Source organism: Nycticebus coucang, chromosome 4, assembly GCF_027406575.1.
Source record: "Nycticebus coucang isolate mNycCou1 chromosome 4, mNycCou1.pri, whole genome shotgun sequence".
Lineage (NCBI taxonomy): Eukaryota > Metazoa > Chordata > Mammalia > Primates > Lorisidae > Nycticebus > Nycticebus coucang.
Genome location: NC_069783.1, coordinates 99024923 through 99047242, shown reverse-complemented (window position 1 = coordinate 99047242; position 22320 = coordinate 99024923). Strand labels below are relative to the sequence as shown.

Below are 22320 nucleotides of genomic sequence, written 5' to 3'. Positions count from 1 at the left end.
GCTGTTAGTCAATGTACGCTGAGAGAGAGAGAGAGAGAGAGGAAAAGGAGAGAGAGAGCGTGGGAGGTGGGGGAAGATGCAATGCAGGGGCCATCGCAGAGTCTGAGAGCCTTTCAGTAGTCTGAAGTAGTCCAAGAGCACTTGGGCCATATGGGTGACTCCGGATCGGGGGTTTCTTCCATCAGCACTGCGCTCACCACCACCTCTGTAACAAACGAGACCAGCATTTATCTTTCCTTTCCTTTTCACTTTCCCCTTTCCTTTTCACTTTCCCTTCTTCTTATCCTTCTCCTCTCCTCTCCTTTTCTTTTCTTAATGCACTTTGTTTCTTAGAGTGGCAGCAAATCTGACGCCATCCCTCTGCCTCTTCAGGGCACCTGTGGGATCCCTCAGCCCCTCCCTTCCTTTCTCAGCCTTGGACCACACACCTGGCATACACCTGGCTGTCCAAGCATCCTGGTTCCTGGGCTTTCTTGTTTAATTTTCTCCCACTATTTTATTCAGAATCCCAAATTTAAGAACTAGACCTTTGGGACAGTGAAGTATTAAGTGCCCTCATTTGCAGCTCGCTGATCCAGACTAGTTAAAGCACAGACAGAAAGTGCCGCACTCTGAGAATGTTCCCGATGTGGCGGATGGGTCCCAGACACCTGCTTCCTGTGCCACCCTGCTGCTGGGACCCCAGCACACCCTGCGGGTGAGGAGGGGCTGTGGTCTGTGGCGTGGGCGCGGGGCTGGAGATGGTGGCAGGGGGTTGGGAGCTGCCCCCCTCAGAGGGCATGTGGATTCTGGCCCACTGTCTTTCATAGTGAACAAAGTTCACCTCAGTTCTCGAGGGGAAAGAAAGTATGGGGGAAGAAAACTGGCAGATGTGTTCTGAGAAATGAGTCTATCTCTGTCTGTCTGCATAGTCACCTCATGTAAAGATTCCACAGTATCCACGTGGGAAACTCCATGTTCACCTATAAACACCACAGATTCAGTTCACTTGACTGGATGTACCATTTCTTCAATATCCACAGCAGACTTGGCCCTGTTCTCAACACCACAAGAGGCTAGCTAGCCCAGTTTTATAACCCAAGGTCAAACATCCATCTATTTCTTTAAACACTTAATCCCTTAATTTTTTTTTTTTTTTTTGAGACAGAGTCTCACTATGTCACACTGGGTAGAGTGCTGTGGCGTCACAGCTCACAGCAACCTCCAACTCTTGGGCTCAAGCAATTCTCTTGCCTCAGCTTCCCAAGTTGCTGGGACTTCAGGTGCCCACCACAATGCCCAGCTATATTTTTGTTGGAGTCATTGTTGTTTAGCAGGCCCAGGCCAGGTTCTAAGTGCCAGTCCCGGTGTATGTGACCGGCATCCAAACCACTGAGCTATGGATGCTGAGCTCAAATCCTTAATTTTATCTAACCCAGTTCCTTGGTTGTCTGTTAAAAAGAGTTGGGCTTGTTTATGTGCCTCTGTTATGAGTTAATTTCAGGGAATTAAATCTTAGAATTAACTGAATTCACCTGAATAATTTTAGGTGCTCCATTCGAAATGAAGTTGAGTACTTCAAAAACTGAAAGCTGCAAATGGATTTTTGCTACAAATATTGAGGAGGAGTGATTTGGAGTCAGTCTGCTAAACTACGGGCTCTTGGAAGGAAGGATTCACTTGCATGTTAAATAGCTTCAGGGAGGAGAGTGATGGGGTGGGCAATGGTGGCCATGCAGTAGTCAACTTCCATTTGTTTAAAGACATCACAGTGGCCTGTAGTCTGTCCCCCTCATGGTCCAACCCCATTTCATTCTTAGGCCGAGGAACAGGGAAGCTGAGGACCATCCCGTGACTTGCCTGGCATCCCCCAGGCCATCAGCTAGAGCTGATTAGATGCTGTGGCTTCTAACCCCATCCTGGCTCTTCCCATCTTCACCTCCAGATAGTAACATGCATGGCTGTCATTCTCCCTCCCTTCACGACACCTCGTGTGTGAAATTGGTATAGCACGTTGGACCCATCTGGCTGGTGCACAGATTAATGGATATGACATATGCTAAACACCAAAACAAACACAGGGATAGAATACAGTTGGTAGGACACCTTCCTTCTCTACCTCGTTTTCTCTCTTGCTGTTTCTTTTTCATCCCTTATTCCCTCCCTCCGCCCCCCCATTATTCCTTCCTCTCCTCTCCTTTCTCTTCTCTTTACTTTTCTCACTTGACTTTGTAGTTCTAGAGAGAGAGAGTGGCATTGTGCTTTTCATGTAACAATTAGTCAATAAATTTTAAAGGCTGGGACTAGAGGAACGTGTTCTGAAGGTCAGCAATGGGATTGTGAGCTGCACTGTCAGCTGTGCTTTAGGGCAATAGAGGCCTATGTCAGGCTGCCCTTTCAATATTCCCTTTAGGAGTAGGGGTCCTGGGTCTGTGCCAGCTGTGCCTGTGGTAGTAGGTTATCCTTAGCACACTTGCAAAAGGCTGGCATGGTCTGGGAACAGTCTGCTGGTTCTGTGCAAAGCTAAATGAGGTGTGTGTGGGTTGAAGACTCTGTTTTGGCCCTGTTAGCACCATGCTCCATCCAATTGGCCTGTTTCTTATTGATGAGGTGAGGTCTCAGTGTTCAATGCTGGGAGGTAAACAGGCAGAGGATGGCCTATAGCCCACTATCTTAGGAGGTTGGGAGGGGTCTTTTTACACTCTGCCCTGTAGGAGCAGGGATGCCAGCTGTCCCGTGTTGGGAGAGCACAGCAGCTTTAGGTGCTGTGGTCTCTGCAGCATGGCAGCTTCTCTCTCTTTGGCACTTCCTTGGTGCAGTGACTTGGGTGGGGAACAAGACCACCTGAAGGACCCCATCCTCAGATTATGATTGTGAGCCACCTTTTGTGTCTTAAAGTTGTGAGTCTGATTCTCACCCTCTCCGGTTTGTTCCTTTACAAGAACATAGTCCTGGGGAAGTGGTGGGCTGTGGCTGGGTGAGGCCTCTGTCCTGGAAGAGAAAGCTTTGTCACCCTGCCTTGTTCATTATTCTCTCTCCTTTCTGATCAATTCTAAATTCAATCCCTGTGTGATTTTGTTAGCCAAAAGACATGATGAACATTTTAGGAAACTCAAAGTCATAATACAGGCTTAAAAAAATATATGCAGTAGAACCCCCTTACCTGGGGGACTGTAACAAACAGGTCAACATACAGAGGTGGTCAACATAAGGAACTAAGCCTTGTGTACTGATACATACAGGGGGTGCATGTCTGGTCTATGAAAATTAGGTCAACATGAGGAGGTGGTCAACATAGGCAGGTGTTCAGCTATGGAGGTTCTATTGTATTTACATAGTCCTTATTATATATCAGTGCTTTACAAGCTTAAATTGTTTAAGTCTCACAATTTGGGGGGGAAATTATCATTATTATCATTCCATATTACACTTGAGAAAACTGAGGCACACAGTGGTTAAATCTTGCTCATGGTCACACTCCTGGTTTATGGCGGGGCCCAGGTTTGAGAACTGTGAGTGTGGACCACTATGCCACACCACCTCCACTAACAGTATCAGAGCAACTGGGGAATGTGTGCTGGATCTCATTTTTACACTCTGCATGTTAATGACTTGATACTTAACACTTCCCCTTATGTTAATGACTTAACATTTATGACATGCCCCAGGAGCCACTGTTCCACCTGCCCTTCCCATGGGCCCTCTGACTTAGTCTATTTGGGCTGGTATTCTTTAAACGAATGGCTTATAAATCAATGGAAATTCATTTCTCTCCATTCTGGAGGTTGAAAATCCAAGATCAAGTGTCAGCTGATTCAGTATCTGGTGAGGATCTGCTTCCTGGTTCACAGATGATGCCTTCTATCTGCTCATGTGTTTGAAGAGGTGAAGCAGCTATCTGGGGCCTTTTTGTTTGTTTGTTTTTGACTTTTTTGTTGTTGTTGGTTCTTGAGGGTACAAGAAACCAGGTTACACTGATTGCATTTGTTAGGTAAAGTCCCTCTTACAATCTCTGGGGCCTCTTTTATAAGGACTAATCCTATTATCAAGGGCTCTGCCCCCATGATCTAATCAACTCCAAAAGTTTCTATCTCCTAAACAAAACTTCGGGGGTTAGGATTTCCACATCTTAATTTGGGGGGGACACAAAGATTCAGGCAATAGTTCATTCCTTCCTGTTCTTGCCTCAGAATCCTTACAGTAGCATACCCAGAAGTCTCTATCGAAGGGCCGTAGTTCTTGTGTGAATTAAAATGTATTTGCCACTCTTATTGTTCCCCAAAATTGCCACTGCCATTCTCTGACCCACTTACCTGAGGGAGGTTTGAAACCTTATACCTGAACTTGCTAGATGGAATATCTACATTTGAATGCATATGTTGGCAATAATGTGTGTGTGTGTGTGTGTGTGTGTATGTGTGTGTGTGTGTGTCTTGGAATGCCCACAGGGTTATGCTCTTCAGAAAGTGTTCACACCAAGTTCCCATTATGAGTGACATCCCCTCTAGTGGATCTCCTTTTCTATCATGACAACCCACCAGACAATGTGCCAGGTGCCCAATGATGGCATGCACCAGTGCGAATAATTAATACACTGAATTCCCAAGTAGGAGCACCTAAGTTGAGTTAAAATTTGCTCTGGGTTTAACCAAGAGTCATTGGAGAAAAAAAATTCATCATTGGAAACATTAGATTTGGAAGATTCTTATTACATGAAATTCTAGGTTCTGAAAACACAAAATGTTTAAATATGGCCTTGCGGCCAATCCTTATTTATGATGATCTTTTCTTTCTCCTCATTTTCTTCTTTTTCTTCCCTGGCCATTAATCTCTCAGACTTATCCCCCGCCCCGCTCTTTCTTTCAGCTTCTTCTCTTTTCCATATAATTAAAAAGGAATCCACAAGCAGATAAGAAACAACTCCTTATTTCATTGCTTTTTCATACTATGGGGTATGTGAATAATTTTATATTCATCTGCATTTACAAAAGTGATGATAATAGAGCAGGCCTGGACAAATATTCTGGTAGTGGGAGAGAGACAGGTGAATAGGATGTAGAATTCTATTCATAAAATAGATTTTTTTTCAATTTTTAATGAGGAAAAATATCTTTATCCTTTAGTTTAAAGCTAAATAAGGAATAGATGTAGTGATATTTGCTAGATTTTTACATTTGTTAAAAGCCAGGATAGACAGGGATAATAGAGTTACAACATTTGTGGTATATTAGCTTCTACATAAAAATTAAAGTGAGGCAGTCATCATCAGAACTTGTTGTTTATATTTATTTAAAATTTTAATGAATGGAAATGCTGCTTATGTGGTGAAGTTTAAAACCTGAAAAAATGACTCATTTGTCCATTAATGAATCTAGCTTTAGAACTGACATGAACATGTCATTTTTAATACCAAGTGGTACTCAAAGAAGACATACAAAAATACTTCTTCTTCTGGGAAGGTGGAGTAAATATACTTTTCTTTAGTCTTCCCGCTAAGAGTAGCCAAAAGCCATGGATGCTATATATGAAACAAACATAAAAATTCTGCAAGGTAACTCAGGTTTGTGAGATTTCTGGGTTTTCCTTTTGCTTCATATACCCCAGGCTAAAGAAGCCAGAAACCTGGGCACATCAGAGGGAACAGATCAAAAATGCCCCCCCAAAAGCCAAAAGACTTGAAAAGGGGTAGGCTAGCCTAGCCCAGACAAACAAAACTTTTAGATCATAAATGTTCTATTCCAGACAAGCACCTCAGGAAAGCATGAGGATTTGTATGTGGGGGGGATGTCTAGACTTCCACCTTTATGATCATAGCAAGATGCCCCACTCTCCACCCACCTCTGGTTGCGTTAGACAAGGCCAAGAGGAGCTGGGAATTTCACTGGTGGTAATGAAGCCCACCCTCCAAGCCCAGCAGGTGTGACCTACTTCCACCCCCCATGCTGTTAGTGGAGATTACCTGAGAACTTTGACTTCCAGCCCTCCCACTCAGCAGCAGGGGAATGCCACTTTCCCCTTCTACCTCTCTCTGGGATAGTGTCAAAGTAGACCTGATAGGTATCAAGACTTTGACCACCGCTAAGCAGTATCAAGATCATCCCTCCATCGCCTTTGGTGTCAGGGACATGTGGCAAGTAGTAAACAAGCATCTTTGTCCCTCTTAGCCAGGATGGAGTTGAGAAGGTCTAGTGGATAGACACCTCCCAGCAGTTAAATCCTTCCCAGCAGTAAAAGGAGCCCTCTCTCCTTAGGTGTTAGAGGAGGACAGGAGGTGAACTCAAACTTTCATTTCCACTTGGTAGTAATGACGTGGTACCAGAGTAGTACCAGAGAGGCCTGCTAAAACACACTATTTAAATAAGATAAAAAGTCATATAACATAATGGCTAAAGCTTCCGGGTTTTAATCTATGACCACGTATAATAAGTATCAGAAAGATTAAAAATTGAAAGAGAAAAGAAAATTGATAGTTACTAATGCAGAGATGACACAAATGCTGTAATTATTGTGAAGAGTTTGAAAGTAGCTATATAAAAATACTTCGGTCAGAAATGACAAAGATGCTTGCAACACACTGTAATTAGAAAGTCTCAGCAAAAGGAATAGAAAGTTATAAAGAAGAACCAATGAGATATTTTAGAACTGAAAAATAAAGTAACTGAAATAAAAAACTCATTGGATGGACTCAATGGTAGACGAAAGAATCTAAGGACCTTGAAGATCGGTAAATGGATGGTACTCAAGTGAAAACCAGAGAAAACAGACTAGATGGGATGTAGGTGGGGTGAGGCAAGGGTCTTATGGTTATGTGCCCTAACTATAAAAAACCTAACATTAGTGTCAGCGAAGTCACAGAAGAAAAGAAGTAGTTGACAGAGTTTGACTTTTGTAAGTTACAAATGTAGTAATATCTAAGGCATCCACCAAAAAATTCAGGATATATACTCAAAAATATTATAGATACATCAAATTGAATCTAGAAAAAATTCAAGTATTCTACAGGAAGACAGGGAAAAGTAGAGAAATAAAACATAGAGAACATGAAACATAAAATAACAGACGAGCTATATCAACACACTCTTTAAATGTAAATGATCTAAATATACAAATTAAAAGACAGAGGGTAGCATGCTGAATAAAAACAAAATCCGATTGTCTACTTTCTATAGGAAATACATCAAAGGAATTTGAATTGAAAAGATGGAGGAGACGCACCATGAAAGCTCTAATCAAAGGAAAGCAAAAATAGCTATACCAATAATCAGATAAAGTAGATTTCAGAGTAAGGAAATTTACCAGGCTGAGAAAGGGACATTACATAATGATTAAAATAATTAAACATTGATCCACCAAGAAGACAGAATAGTACTAAAAGTGTATGTACCGAAAACCAGAACTGCAAAATACATGAAGCAAAACCTGATAGAAATTCACATGTGTAATTATAGTTGGAGGCTTCAAAACGTGCTAGGGACAATGGATAGTACTAGACAAAAAAAATTACAAAAGATATAGAAGAATTCAGTAAAACTAACCTACAGGATCCAAACAACACTTACAGAACACTCCACAAAATACAGTAGAATATGTATGTTTCCCAAGTGCTTATGATAGGCCTTAGAAGGAAGATCACACACTGGACCATGAAATAAACCATAAAAATTAAAAAAAAAATCATAAGAAATGTGCTCTCCACTTAATAAAAAAAAGAATCATACTAGAAATCAATATAGAAAACTCTGAACACCTGGAAACTAAATAGCACACTTCAAATAATCCATGAATCAAAGAGGAAGTCACAAGAGTAATAAAACCAATCCACTGTGAACTGAATCAAAACCAAAATGCAATACTTCAAAATCTGTAGTCCATAGATAAAGCAGTGCTGAGAGGAAAATTTATAGTATGGAAATAATTAGAAAAGAAGAAATGTCTCAATAGACTAAATTTGGACCTTAATAATCTAGAAAAGGAAAACAGAATGTTATCTGTTTAGAAGGATAGAAATAATGAAGATAAGAACATAAATAAATTAAATGAAAAAAAAAAGGTGAAACAAAGCTCTGGTTCTTTGAAAAGATTAATACAAGATACAAAATAAACATACAGCGGATGACTTTGATAAACTCATTTATTAGTTCTAGAAATGTTTCTGTTCATCCATGAAATAGTCTCTCTCTCTCTCTCTCTCTATATATATATATATATCATGTTACCTGCAAGAAGGAATGTTCTTTTCTTCCTTTCAGGTAAGATTAGGGATAGTGGGGAGGAGGAGTAGAGATGACTGCAAGGAGGGAGCAGTTTGATGGTAATGAGATAGTTTTGTATCCTGATTGTGGGGACACAAATATTACACTGGTTCTGTGAAAAAATTGACATAGAATCACACATATGTGTTGTACTACAGTGAACTTCCTGGGTTTGAGATTGTGGTGTAATGATGTAAGATGCAGCCCTTGGGGCAAACTGGGTGAAAGGTACCTGGGGCATCTCTGTTCTGTTTTTACAACTTCCTGTGAAGCTATAATTATTGAAAAATACAAATTTAAAAAATATAGAAAAAGAAAAAAAAAACCCTTAAATCTCTCCAAAAGAAAAGTGGAAATTCTGTATACGAGCTTATTCTATTTTTCCATCAGGCAGTATATCACCACCAATTATAACTGAAAACTAGAATGAATGAATGTGAATGAATGACGGATGGATGGAGGGAGGGAGGGATGGATGGAAGGAGGGAAGGGAAGATGGGAGAATCATTCAGTTCCTAATTTGCTGGGTTTTTTAAACTGCAGGTTCTGAACATTCATCTTTCATTTAATGACGGTTCTATTTGATTTTGTAGCAGCTACAGCTACCAAAACTTTCAGGTAGAGCCCTGCTCAAAGGTAGGAAAAGGGTTGTATCAGTCTTTATCTAAACACTCCAGGGCAACTTGCAGAGATGAGATACACAGAAGGTGGATATAGCAAAATAGGGAATCTTCCCACCAGCCTCACCAATCACTGGTTTAAGTACCTGGGGATTTACTAAAGAGATTGAAATGCAGATGGCATCATGTTAAAAAGTCTTTTCAAAATGTGGCTGTACAATGAGCCTTCCTGTTTTATTATTTCTTCACAGCTACTCTAAAGCCCAGAATGATGGTCATTTTTGGCACCTACACTAACTTGGCTACATGTGAAAACAGCAGCCTTGGCTCAAATTTCTCATCTTAGGAGAGGTAGCAAACTTTCCAAAGTGTCACCATGTCCTTAAAGCATCCCATGCTGGATTTTGATACACAGCTTTTCTCAGGGTGCCCGCCACACAGCCTGTCCCTTAGTCCACATATACCTGCATTCAGCTAATAAGGTAGAATCTGTCTGTCCCCAGTGTCACACAACTGCACTGCTTGAAGGAAAGAGGCAAGTTCAGGTGATGCGTTCACAAGCATATCATAGCCTACAAGTTTCTTCCCAGTGGAACTCTGACTTTTTCCAATTGGTGCTTTTTAGAAATGCCATGGGTTGTCTGACTGATCAAATAAAATTAGCTCTCAGGGCCAGAGTCCTGTATAACAGACAGTGTGGAAATGAGAAGCAAAGGAAGACAAAGCAATTAGTATCTCTCTCCAGGGCTGAAATGACCACCGTGCCTGTAACTTCCATGAAACTTAACCTTACCCAGCCTAAACAGTGCAAACTTCCAATAATTATTGTTGTTTATCAAGGACATGTCATACTTGGGAATATATCTGTGCCACGGAAAGAGATGGGGCATCTTTAAATTATGGGTAACGTAGATGAAAGTCTGGAGCTCTGCCAAGGTAAAAGTTGTAAAACTGGATTGATTTTTGCTACAGCTTGCTAAGGGCTCCCCAGAGCAGCAATGCAATGTTCAAATACAATAATTGATAGCCTGAAAAAATATTTCTGATAAGTGTGCAGAGGTAATGCAGAGCCCTGCCTGAGATGAAGTGAGCCTTTGTGCTTCAGCAAACCCTAGGACCAAAGTGACCCAGATCCGCAGCACTGCCACTCTGCCTCTGATTAGAGCCTCCCCGCTCCCCTGCTCTGCTCCCTCTCCACCTCCACCCCTGTACCTCCCCCCTCACCACTTCCACCTCCTCCTGCCTCCACTGAAGCTTCCTCCAGCTGTAGAGAAAATGGTCTTGGCCTGCAAATAGGGGCATTTGTTAAATGCTGTTGTGGAGAAGTAATTATCCAACCATCAGATGTGTATGTGTGTGGGGGGAATCGCATTCGTTAATATCACCTTGGTAATCCCAGGGGGTGCAGGGTTCGCTTTAATCTGACCCCTTTCCAGGCTTGCCTGGGTGAGCTGACCACCCCAAGCTGTGAGTGTGTATGTCTAAATTGCTCGGGATTCAATTGAACACATTAAAATTTAAAAAGGATTTAACTGAATTTTTTCAATAGCTTCTGAGAGGGGGGATAATTTATTAGCTCGGAGTAAATTAAAATCTCAAGCAGGGGTAAAGACTCCGAAGATTGCTTTAATACATTTTATATGCTTTCAAAAGAAATGTTCTTTTAAATGGTCCAAAAATCAGCTAATTTTGTCCTATTTAGCAAATTACCTCCTAAGGCCACAATGTTGAAAAACTTAACAATTATTTTTTTCTAAGCGAAAAATAGAGGGGGAGGGAAAAAAACCATACACCTTCCATAGGAAACAAGCAAATCCTAAATTGCTGAGTCTTTCATATGCCACAGTTAGGAATTTTTTTTTCTTTCTTAATTCAAAAGTCAGTGAAACATTTGCGTCCCCTTCTGCCAGGCCACACGGGGACCTTTTTTCCACACGGTACTTGCAGGCGTGAGGAGGCTGTAAGGTTAATGGGGGGGCATTGGAAGGCTAAGTCCCATGTGCTGTGCTGATAATTTATACCTTTATTTCAGGCCACATTCACCTGTGGAGCAGCCAGGCCATGAAGGTGAGTGGAACTTGTTGCCCTGTTTAGCACAGAGGCTGTCCCTATCCTGACAGGAAATTTCTTTCTTTGAATTATCTGTGTAATAAAATATTCCTCCTTCCCAGCTCCAACTGGCATTCTGAGGCTGAGAATAGAACATTCATTTTTTTTTCCCCCAACTCATTCTTTTTTCCATATTTTTTTTCTGATGATAAACTATATATATATATATATATTTTGTTTGTTTGTTTGTTCGTTTGTTTGCATTTTGGAGGATTTCCTGAATGTATTGCATACAACTCCTGGTATGTGACCCACTGGGGTCTGTCTCCCCTCCTCTGACTAAAATGATTAGAAACTTTCCTTTTCTGAGGAGTGGCCTTATTTTGGAGTGCAGGGTGGAGCATGCTGGTAACCTTTTGGGGGCATTTTAGATGTGGACTGGTTTGAAGGCACTGCTATGATCATCTTAGAGGCCATCTGGAACCAAATCGCATGTTGTGGTTTATATATATATCTCCATATCTGTCTGATTAAAGATAAGATGGGTGATAAAGAAAAAATAAAAGAAAATGAAAAAGAAATAAAGGATATGTGAACCAGCCAGACTGTGAAGCTTGTTCTTGTTCTATGTAATCAAGAATTAAGTGTGGAAGTGCCAAACCTCTATTCCAGGTACATGTGAGACATAGTTCTGGGGCACAGGCAATACAAACATGCTCCTACACAGCTTGACTTCCAGATTCTTCTTGCTTAGTTTAAAAAATATCTGCTTCTACCCAGGGGCCCATCAAGAAGAGAAAAGCTACTGTAAACTTCAGGATTTGGAACTGATGTGAGGTCTGAAACCATGAACCAATGGAAACAAATAGAAATGATTTTTAAGGGTGGTTGACTCAAAGGGCATTTGAAAACCTGCATGCCTAGAGGAAAGAAGTTAGAAGGATTTCAAGCTTACCAAAATCTTCTTAATGTTTTGGCAACCCACGAATATGGGAGGCCTTGTTTGTGAAGATCATGCAATTCTCCTTAAATGTCAGGGATTTACTTAGAAAGAATGGTGATTAACCTCAGCTCTCTGGATCCTCTTTAATACTTTTTTGTTTTCTAGTTAATTAATATCTGTTATCTTTTTATTTTTTCCTCCTATTTCTTTGAATTTATTCTTTTCTCTTTTTTTTTTTAACTTACTAAGTTGAATATTTATCTCATTTATTTTTTATTATAATTACTGGTTTATTAGGACATTTTACACTGTGTTATGTTTTCAATTTTTAATAACTTTGTTTATTTTTTTCTTTCTTTCTTTTTTGATGACGTTAGTTTGATAGCATTTGTTTACTTTTATCCCCTTTCCTCCTTGGATTGGACAGTGACTTAACTATTATATTTTGATTTTTCTAAGTTACACACCAGGTAGATTTACTATGAAGCTAAGGAAGGATAAACTTCACATATTATATCACCTTCAGGTCCCAGAAAATCTGATTCTATAACACCTTTACACATTGTCCAGCCTCTTTAAGGTGGCAGAGTCTAACTTTGTCATGCCTGACATTCTCTACCAGAGTAACAGAACTAATAGACCTTGCTGTCCTCTCTCCCTTCTTTCACGCTACTCTTGACTAGGATTTTGAATCTCTGTAAACTTTCCAAATTCAGGTATAATTTATTTTTCTTAATAGGTCAGTTTGTGTTTATTTATTTACATATTTTAATTTATACACATATTTTAAAAATCATCACTGCTTCTTGAAATTCACTTTTTATTCTTCTGCATTCACTTTCTTTTAAATGTGTTCTTTTAGTGTTCTTGAATAGGAACCTGTGAATGCTATGCTCTCTAAATCCACCTGAAAATATCTTTATTTTACTCCCGCTTAAAAATAACAATTCAGCCTACTGTAGGTTGACATGTTATTCTATTTTCTTTTGGCCTCAATGTAGAAGATGAGATGTCTGTATTCAGTCACCATTGTGTTTCCTTTGTGGGTAATCTGTCTTTTCTTTCTAATTACTTTTAAGATATTCTCTTTGTTCTCGTGTTTTTAAATTTTATTTTGGGCCCAGGTGCAATTTTAGTTTTTTTTTTTTTTTTTTTAAGAGACAGAGTCTTACTTTATCACCCTCAGTAGAGTGCCATGGTGTCACTGTTCACAGCAACCTCCAACTCCTGGGCTTAAGCAATTCTCTTGCCTCATCCTCCCAAGTAGCTGGGACTACAGGCACCTGCCAGGATGCCTGGCTATTTTTTTGTTGCAGTTTGGCTGGGGCAGGGTTTGAACCTGCCACCCTTGGTATATGGAGCCGGCACCCTACTCACTGAGCCACAGGCACTGCCCCAAATTTAGTTTTATGTGCTTGGAACTTAGAGTGCTTCTCTAAGCTAAAGACTCGTGATTTTCTTCAATTTTGAAAGATGACCAGTTATCTTTTTTCCCAAATATTTTCTTGACTTTTTATTGGGTGGAATTCTTATCAAAGGAATATGGGGGAATTATGTCTATTGTTTAACTTCTTTTGCATTTTACCTTTTATTTATTTGTGCTGCACTTTGAATGATTTTTTTTCAAATTTGCTTTCCAGTTTATTAAATCTTTTGCTAGCTATGTCTAATCTGCTCTTTAATCCATCTGACATTTTAAAACATGTTTTTGACTACAATTTTAGTTTGTAGATGTTTTTAAAATTTTTTATTAAAAATACCTGTTGCTTGCACATTTTTTTTTTTTCTGGTTGTGATTTATATCTTGGAGGGTTCTTTTTTGAGGGAAGGGGATCATATGCCCCTGGTATTGCATAATTGTTTCTACAGAATGGTTTTCCTTTTTTTAAAGATTTGTTGAGACTTCATATTTACAGATAACATTTTCTTGTTAGTTTCTCACTTTGGGACTCTCATCGCACATAGATAATATAAATTTGGTCCTCACATGAATTCATGGTGCAAAGCTGGGGGTTTTAATTTCTTGTAGCAGACTTTCTTCTCTTATTGCTGGCAGTAGATGGAAAGCTGCATTGCTGTTTGCCTAGACTGGTGAATGGCATTAATTTCCCTTTTTATGGGCTGAGCAGCCTTGGCTTTATTAAAATATCTCCTTCATCTCTCTGCTTAGTCAGGTGGGAGGTTTACCTCCCCTGTTCCAGCATGGGTGTTAAAGTCTCAGCCCCAAACCCTCAGGTTTACACTGGGAAAGACACTCCTGTGAGCAGTTCTGGGGTTTGTTTTAGCTTTACTTATGCTCTGAGATTCTAGACCTGGAGAGTTCCTTCTGTTGTTTCGAATTTGCCTATGCATTACAACTTTTTCAACATAATTACACATTCATATCAAGAGAGATACCTTTCTACTATGCTGCTAAAGTCTCACATAGGTGTTCAGAGTATTTAGAGTTGCTTGAAATTTGTTATGGTACAAAGGGTTTCTTAGCTTACAAAAAGTTGGGAACAATGGCCATATTTAATGAGAAACAATTACATAGTTTTTTCAAAGTTATAAGGGAAACCACTAAGATTGGGTCTTCTCCCTCTTATTCTCCCAAAGGAAGAACATATAAGGCAGTTGAACATACAAATGGCAGTTGTACTAAAACACCACCAAGAGCTGGTCTCCAGGAGCTCCGGAGAGAAGCCTGCACCACCTCCCTGTGGTTTCCAGCATTCTGCACAAAGAAACGTCTCTAGTAATCAGCTGCAGCAAAGATCTCTGAAAGTATAGTCTTATATGATTTTCAACAACGGAGTGATACATGAGTTGGTTTTTATTAATGACACAGATCTTACGCACTTGTACATATTTATTATATCAAGCATTTTAAATGTGCCATCTGTTATCCTCAGCACTTTACTGCAATACCTAATTTAATCTTGACCAAACCCTCTAAAGTGAGCACTATCATTAACTCTATGCAGTGAAACTTTTTTGCTAATGAAAAGACCCAAGTAAAAGGTAGATAACTTACTTGCCCAGAGTAACTTGATTAAGAAATCTTGCATGGAGGCTTTAGAACTGTATACTTCTAGTGCTGGATAAAGGAAAATGATGATGATGATTTATTCATTAGTAATAACAGAAGTTAACAGTTAGCAAGTGCATATTATATCCCAGGCAATTTTTGAACACATTTTATAAATTAACCAATTTACATTATCAACACCCTCCACCCCCATGAGCCAGTTATTGTTTTTGTCCTCAACTTACGGATGAAAAAATGAGGCACAGATTAAAAAGTCACATAGCTGGTGAATGGTAGATTACGATTTTGAATGCTGGCAGCCGGACTCTAAAGCTCATTTTCAGAAATTATCCTCAGTTTTAAAGAAAGGATGCAATATTAGTTAGCTGTCTGCTCTAGTGGTCCTGGATTTGGCTTGAGGTGAAGTAATGTTGATGAAAATGAGGGAAGGGCAGATAGGAGAATCACAGAGGAATGAAAACAAAACAATTTGTTTTCATGTGAGTCCAGGAGGAGATCAGCCTGCGGGTCAAGGAAGGCTTATGGATCATTTCCTGACCCAAAATTGGAGTAAGTGAGGAAGAACAGTTTTGGATACAAACATATATTTTGCTCTATAAAAACAACAAACAAACAAAAAAAACAAAAAACCGAGACTGAAAAGTTTTGTTGAATCCAACTGTTATTTTGATAACATTTAATAGAAGGTTTGCCAGTTGAATAATTCAAGAATATCTATAATTCTTTTGTTTTTTGTAAAATGAGTTTTCCTCGACCTGAATGCTAATGCTCACCCTTCTATATGTAAGGAAATATTTATATTTAGTTTGCTTAAAGTGAAGGGCGCCTCACCACTGTTTTTTCTAACATTATCTCATTTGATTGTATATTTTCCAGGGATGTAAAATTAAGTGGCAGTTTAACATGTTATTCATGAAATCCACTCCATTGAGGCCACGTGTGGATTGAGCATTATGCTTGCCGTCCCCTTTAAAGGAAGCCGACTTCCCTCATCAACCACCTGGATCTCGCTGAGCGCTTTATTTCCCAGAGTCATGATAGATTTGTAGTGATCCAGCCAAACCCTTTCACATGGCTCCTCCCTCTGACTATAGATAGACATTTTCAAGACAGGTGGCCTGTATTGGAAGTAGTCTGGGGACCCGAACGAGACAAAAGCTAAGTGGCCCACATGGGCACTGAACCCCTAACCTCCGCCTCATTAGCACCGCGCTCCGACCATCTGAGCTTACCCGCCACAGACTAATGATGTGTGCACGGAGGCGCGGCCACATCAATCACATTTTCAGAAGCAAAACTCAGTACCCTGAAAGTAACCGGAAGAGCCATCCGTATAGATGTGGCCACCGAGGGAACGCAAAGCTATCCTAATGGATGGCTGACGCGCTGCTTTTCCACAAGCCCTTCATTCATCATCTCTGGGTCCTAAAAGGATTTCAAGATGCCTCGGAATTCACATTAGTTAATTCACACTTTTAAGAATGTATTTCTTTTTCCTTGCTGCGTCCTCTAGCCCCTGCAGATATAACTTCTGTTTCTGATACCTGGAGTACTAAGGCTTTGGAATTCCCTCAGGTGGAAATTCTTCATCTGTTTTCATGGATCTACTTTTAGTGATTGTGCCTGAGCCCTCAGAAGATCTTTAAGCTTTTGACATTTTAGGTAAAAATATGTGTATGTGTGTGCTCATAGTGCACTGTTTTTCCCCTTTTGGAGAATATTTACAATTTCCTTTAGATTCCTTTTGAGGTTTCTGTGACTCAAAGCCTACATCTGTGGCTTAAAGTCAATAAAGAAGATAAGGAAAAAGAAAAAATAAAAACCCCAAGGAGGTAATTATCATAAAGCCTGCTCTAGGTAAGAAGTCACTTACATTATTTCTAAGGATGGACGGAAGAGCAGGTTAATACCATGGCAAATATATGTGGGTCATTACATAAAATCTGCGTGGATGGAAACAAACGAAGCCCTCTCAGCAACACCAGTAAGCCCAGCAAGTTGAAACTTGGATGTATGAATCAGAAAGGATGCTGCTGTGTTTCTTGGAAGTAAAATAATGGACCATGACACAGTCTATCTCAAAACTTTCGTAGTGACCCACATATAAGAACACCTGAATCCCTGAGGTTGACTATGTGCGCATGTTGCAAAAGCAATGCTATGACCTGTGGAACATCTAAGCTATTATACTCTGACCAGCCAGCACTGGGGAATTTGATGAAAGTTTGAACTTGGCATCAAAACTCTGGACTCTGATCAGGTGTCAGGTCAGAACTGTGCAGGAGAGATCACATCTACTTTGTTGAAAATTGTTGTTAATTTTATCTGAAAAAGTCTACCTGGAGGGTGGTGCCTGTGGCTCAAGGAGGAGGGCGCTGGCCCCATATACTGAGGGTGGCGGGTTCAAGCCCAGCCCTGGCCAAAACTGGGGGAAAAAAAAAGTCTACCTGGAAAGGGAGGAAAAGGAGAGATAATCCACAGATTTCTGCCTTTCTTTGATCCATATACTGGAAGGTTCCCAGAGAGACTGAATGGTGGGAATATGAAAATAATCAGCATCAGAATAGGGAGAGAGCTATGCTAAAGAAAAATAGAATAGGAATGAAATGAGGATAGTTCTAGAAAGCTTACACATCTCTCTCTCTCTCTCTCTATATATATATATATGAAGGCATACCTATATATATATATATATATATATCCTGATTTAATTCTGATAGTAACCTTGTGTTACTACAAACATGGGCAAGTAACATTAAGAGAAGTTTAAGTAAAGGACCCAGGGTCAAGCAGTCACAGGGCCTGGCATCAGTATTTGAACCTAGACAGATTATTATACAACCAAGGATTAGCAAACTGTGGCCCACAGGGCAAATCTGGCCTGCTGCCCATTTTTGTACACAAAGTTTTAATGGAACTTAAACATCTAATTTGTTCGCTTGTTGTCTATGGCTGTGCTTATGTTTTTCTGGTAGAGTTGAGTGTCTGACTTACATGAAACTGAGGCCTGATGCAAAATGAATACTCAGGGCCTCCTGTTCTTGCATTAGTAAGATTTAGAAACAGTGACAACAGAGTGTTAAAGCAAGCAAGGGCACTTGTAAGTCTGGGGTCTTGTGCAACTGCACAGATCTCATGCCTATGATGCCAACTCTGGGCCCACGAACTTCAAACAATTAGTATATGCATGACATGATCTAGAAAAATGTTGCTGACCTCAGGTGTTTTCCTATTTCCAGCTCATGGTGAAGTGTCACTGTTCCACAAATGAGAGGAATGGGGTTTCCCCCAAAGCTGGACGGTCCCAGCATGTTCCACAGAAAAACCACTATTCCTTAGCTTGAGATTCTAGCCTTGTCCAATTTTTTCATTCTAAAATATCTTCTTTGATGAAATGCTAGGAAAAGTAGATGGCGGACATTTGTTTATCCGATGTCCTTAATAGGCAAAATAAAAAGCTTATTACCTTATGTCAAGAATCTAATTAAAAAAGAATTACCAGTGTAGTAGTCACTCGAGGTACGTAATGTTAAATGGATAGACAAAACAAAACATAGTGTTGAGTAAAACACAGAGCGAGATATAAAGGTAATTTCTCTCACACATGTAAGTAAATAAATGCTCTCTCTGTTTCAAAGATGTATATACCAAAGTGTGTGCGGTGGGGGAAGGGAGGAGGGAATTTGGTATGGAGTTAAAGGGAAAATCATCAAATTAGACAAGAAAAAGGCCTTACACCAATTGATTTTCATAATATATCTTGAACAGAGAATCAAGTTTTTTTTTTGTTTTTTTTTGAGACAGAGTCTCACTATGTTGCCCTCAGTAGAGTACCGTGGTGTCACAGCTCATAGCAACCTCCAACTTTTGGGCTTAAGCGATTCTCTTGCCTAAGCCTCCCAAGTAGCAGGGACTACAGGCTATTTTTTGTTGCAGTTGTCGTTGTTTAGCTGGCCTGGGCCAGGTTTGAGCCAGCCACTTTTGGTGTATATGGCTGGTGCTGTAACCACTGTGCTATGGGGGCAGAGCCAGAGAATCAAATTAACTGAACTGCACTTTTCTAGTTACCATTTTTCAGTCAAAACCGGCATACGGATAGCGTTCCATGGTTTACAAAACCTCTTTATTAGCTATATGGCTCCTTGTAATAGTCCAGTGCTATTGACATTGTTATTTTCATTTTATAGACAAGAAACCTGAAACTCTGAAAGATGACGATAATTGACCAACGAACAACGACAACAACAACAACAACAAAAATGTGGTGGAATCTAGGCACAGAGCCAGGTCTTGCTGATTTTCTTATGCTTTTTCCAGTCTCCTTCTAAAAGTTGGTTCTCTCTTGGGTAAGATTCATCATATTTTAAGGGTGAGAAAAAGCTTTTGTGAAAAATCTGTTGCTGCTATCTTTGAATACACTTGCAAATGAAAAGGGCATTATCATTCTTCAGGGTCTTTCCCTCTGTCTTCTTCCTTACTGTGTTTTCTCCCATTCTTATATCTTTTTTTACAAAATGATAGGTCCACAGTGACCCTCAAAGATGATTCAGTTTTGTTCCAGGGTAGGACAAGATAAAATAATAATATAAAGGTAGCCATTTATGCTTTAATTTTGTGGTCCTCAATCGTCAGGCCACAGACCAGTACCAGTCTGTGGCCCATCAGAAACCAGGCTGCACAGCAGGAGAGGGATGACAGGTCAGCAAGCAAAGGTTCATCTGTATTTACAGCCCCTCCCAATGGCTCACATCATTGCCTAAGCTCTGCCTCCTCTTCCGTGAGCTATAAGTTAGATTCTCACAGGAGCCTTATAAATTGCAAATAGAAAAGATCCAGGTTGCATGCACTGTCTGAAAATGTAATACCCCCTCTGTCGGTGGGAAAAATGTCTTCAATAAAACTAGTGCCAAAAAGGATGGGGATCCCTGCAGTTAACTGATTTAATTCTGATTCCATAAATCTCTTTAGCGTATCTGCTGTGTCTACAGCCTTAGAAACAGGTAGTTCTTGCTCATGGCTAACTTAAATATCTCTGATGCATTTTAATTCCTGTCCTCTGAAAAGTCAGCTCCTCATATTCCAATGTCTACTTGGGATATTAAGACTATTATTAAGTTCTCTACTCTACATTGGGCTAATTAAACAAAGATCCTTTTGCATTTTCTCAGAGACGCTATTCATGAGACTAATAATCATTTTTGTTTTCCTTTTTTTTTCCACTTCACACTCTTTTCACCCCAATTTCTCTTAGACACTGTCTGGCTACTCTAGATGCCTACTGTGACAGTTTAGATCAGTGACTCTCAAAGTGTAGTCCCTGGACCAACAGTGTCAGCAACACTAAGGAATTTGTTAGAATGGAGAGAATTGACTAAAAATGGTTCTTTCTTTACAGGGAAAATATGTCCCCAGTCATAGCAGGTTAAGAAAATGATTTTCTCATATTGGACAATGTCTGGAGGGAGACCACTGATGCTGTGCTTGACTTAGTGGGTTGATGGTAGCAGGGTCATCATCTCTGTGTACAAGGGGCTGGCACTGCTTGAGTTGGTCCCATTCTAGGTATTTCAAATAGAGAATGTGTAATAAAGGGGATTGGCTACATAAGCATTGGAAGAGCAGAGAACAAAACAGGTGGTGTGAGACCCTCCAGATATTAGCAACAGCAGAATAGACCAGAGACACGAAAGGGACAGCTCTGGAGTTCATACTACATAAATGTACCAAGGTCCCCAGCAGATTTTCACTCAGATCCTACATCTTCCTTTGGCTTCAAAGGTGCTCCATCTGAGGCTTTGCTTCCCTGCTGATTCTTCCTAGATTATCACTAAGTAAACAATCTGAATCACCGTTCTTACCTCAACCCTGCTCCTGGGAGAACCTACTAAAACTTGACAATTGACTATTTCAGGAAACAGTTGCTAAAAATCAGCCATTGTAGAGGCATAACCCATCTATTTCATAGAAATATTTCCTGACAACATTCATTGATCCACTTCTGAAGAAACTGCTATCTTCATTCATATAAACCAATTTCTCTCGCTTTTTTCCTGCCTCCTCCCTTTCCTTGCTATTAAAAAGACATAGTGAGCTTACAAATGCAGATGCTTATAAAATGGTCTGAAATGTGTGTATGTACACATATACACACATATATATTTGTTTGTTCTAAGCAGTTCTGCAATTTTGTATTCTTACTTCAAAATGTGTGAAGGGAGAGCTTGGGGGAAGTTTCTCTAAAATGCATTGGTCTGGAGTATTAGACTTATGCACACATAATACTCTCTTGTAACTCCTGCTAAACAGACCGTCAACAGTAGCACAACTCTGACTCTTGCTTCTGGCATCTTCTTTGGCATATTATTCTCTCTGCACGTAGAGCTATAATGCCATAATAATGCCTCACATTTGTATACTTCATAGCGTGCAAAGCACATTCACGTGCAATATTTACATTATTGACTTTTGATTTTTGTTTTCAAAAATAGGCTTTAAGGTAGTAGAAGATATTATTTTCCTATTTTATAGACAGAAAAACTGAGGCTTCGTTGAACTTTACATGACTAGTGAAATGTGATTTAGCCATTAGAGACAAAGCCCGGGCTGGGCCTATGGTGTCCTAAGTCCAATCTCAGAGCAAATTCCACAATTCCATGTAGAAGATCTCATACTTAGCATGTGACTGCTGAGCAGATGGCAAGAAGGAAGGGTTCCAGGGTTGAATACCTGGGTTAAAAATCCCCTCTCTCACCTCAATTTCTCTGTGTGTAACGTAACTTTGTTACTCTGAGTCTCATATTCTCACATTTAAAATGGGATCATAGTAGTCAGTACCTTTCTTATAAGGTTAATGTGCAGATTTAATAGGATAAGCTATGTCAGATGTGTATTCAAAATCAGCCAGAGTTAGGTGTCATGGTGAGTACCGTAGTCCCAGCTCTGCAGGAGGCAGGACGATCACTTGAGCCTAGGAATTTGAGGCTGCAGTGATCTATGATGACACCACTGCACTTGCCTGGGTGACAGAGCAAGACTTTGTCTCTAAATAAATAGATAAATAAATAAATGCTCAGCCATGCATATAAATGAATCAGAGACCCTCCCCAATAAAATATCTCTTACTCTATGAAGGGAGTATGCACGTGTGTATGTGTGTGTGTGTGTGTGCGTGTACACAAGATAAGTGGGGGCTGACTAAAGTCTATCTAATAAAGTTATTTTCTACTTGGTAAAGTTGAAAGTCTCTATTATCCTTTATCTTGAAACTGAGCAATGCTAATTATTAAACTGACAGGTATCTTACTTATAGGCTGAGTTCTTCCTTAGAATTGAATTTGCTTTATAAATCTTGACCAGAAAAACGTAAAGGAATTGAATAATCCTTTTTTAAAAAAAATTTATGATAAAACTGGAGTTGATTATACGTACCATCTTGAACATTTTTAG

At 39.9% G+C, this 22320-nt stretch overlaps 1 non-coding gene across 1 annotated transcript; it reads right to left on the bottom strand.

Annotated features, from left to right (window-relative positions):
* Positions 1–14401: 14401 nt before the first annotated feature.
* LOC128585016 (small nucleolar RNA U3) lies at positions 14402–14619 on the bottom strand. Its single transcript, XR_008379784.1, has one exon. It is a non-coding gene; the product is annotated as a small nucleolar RNA U3 (small nucleolar RNA).
* Between the last annotated feature and the right edge of the window lie 7701 nt (positions 14620–22320).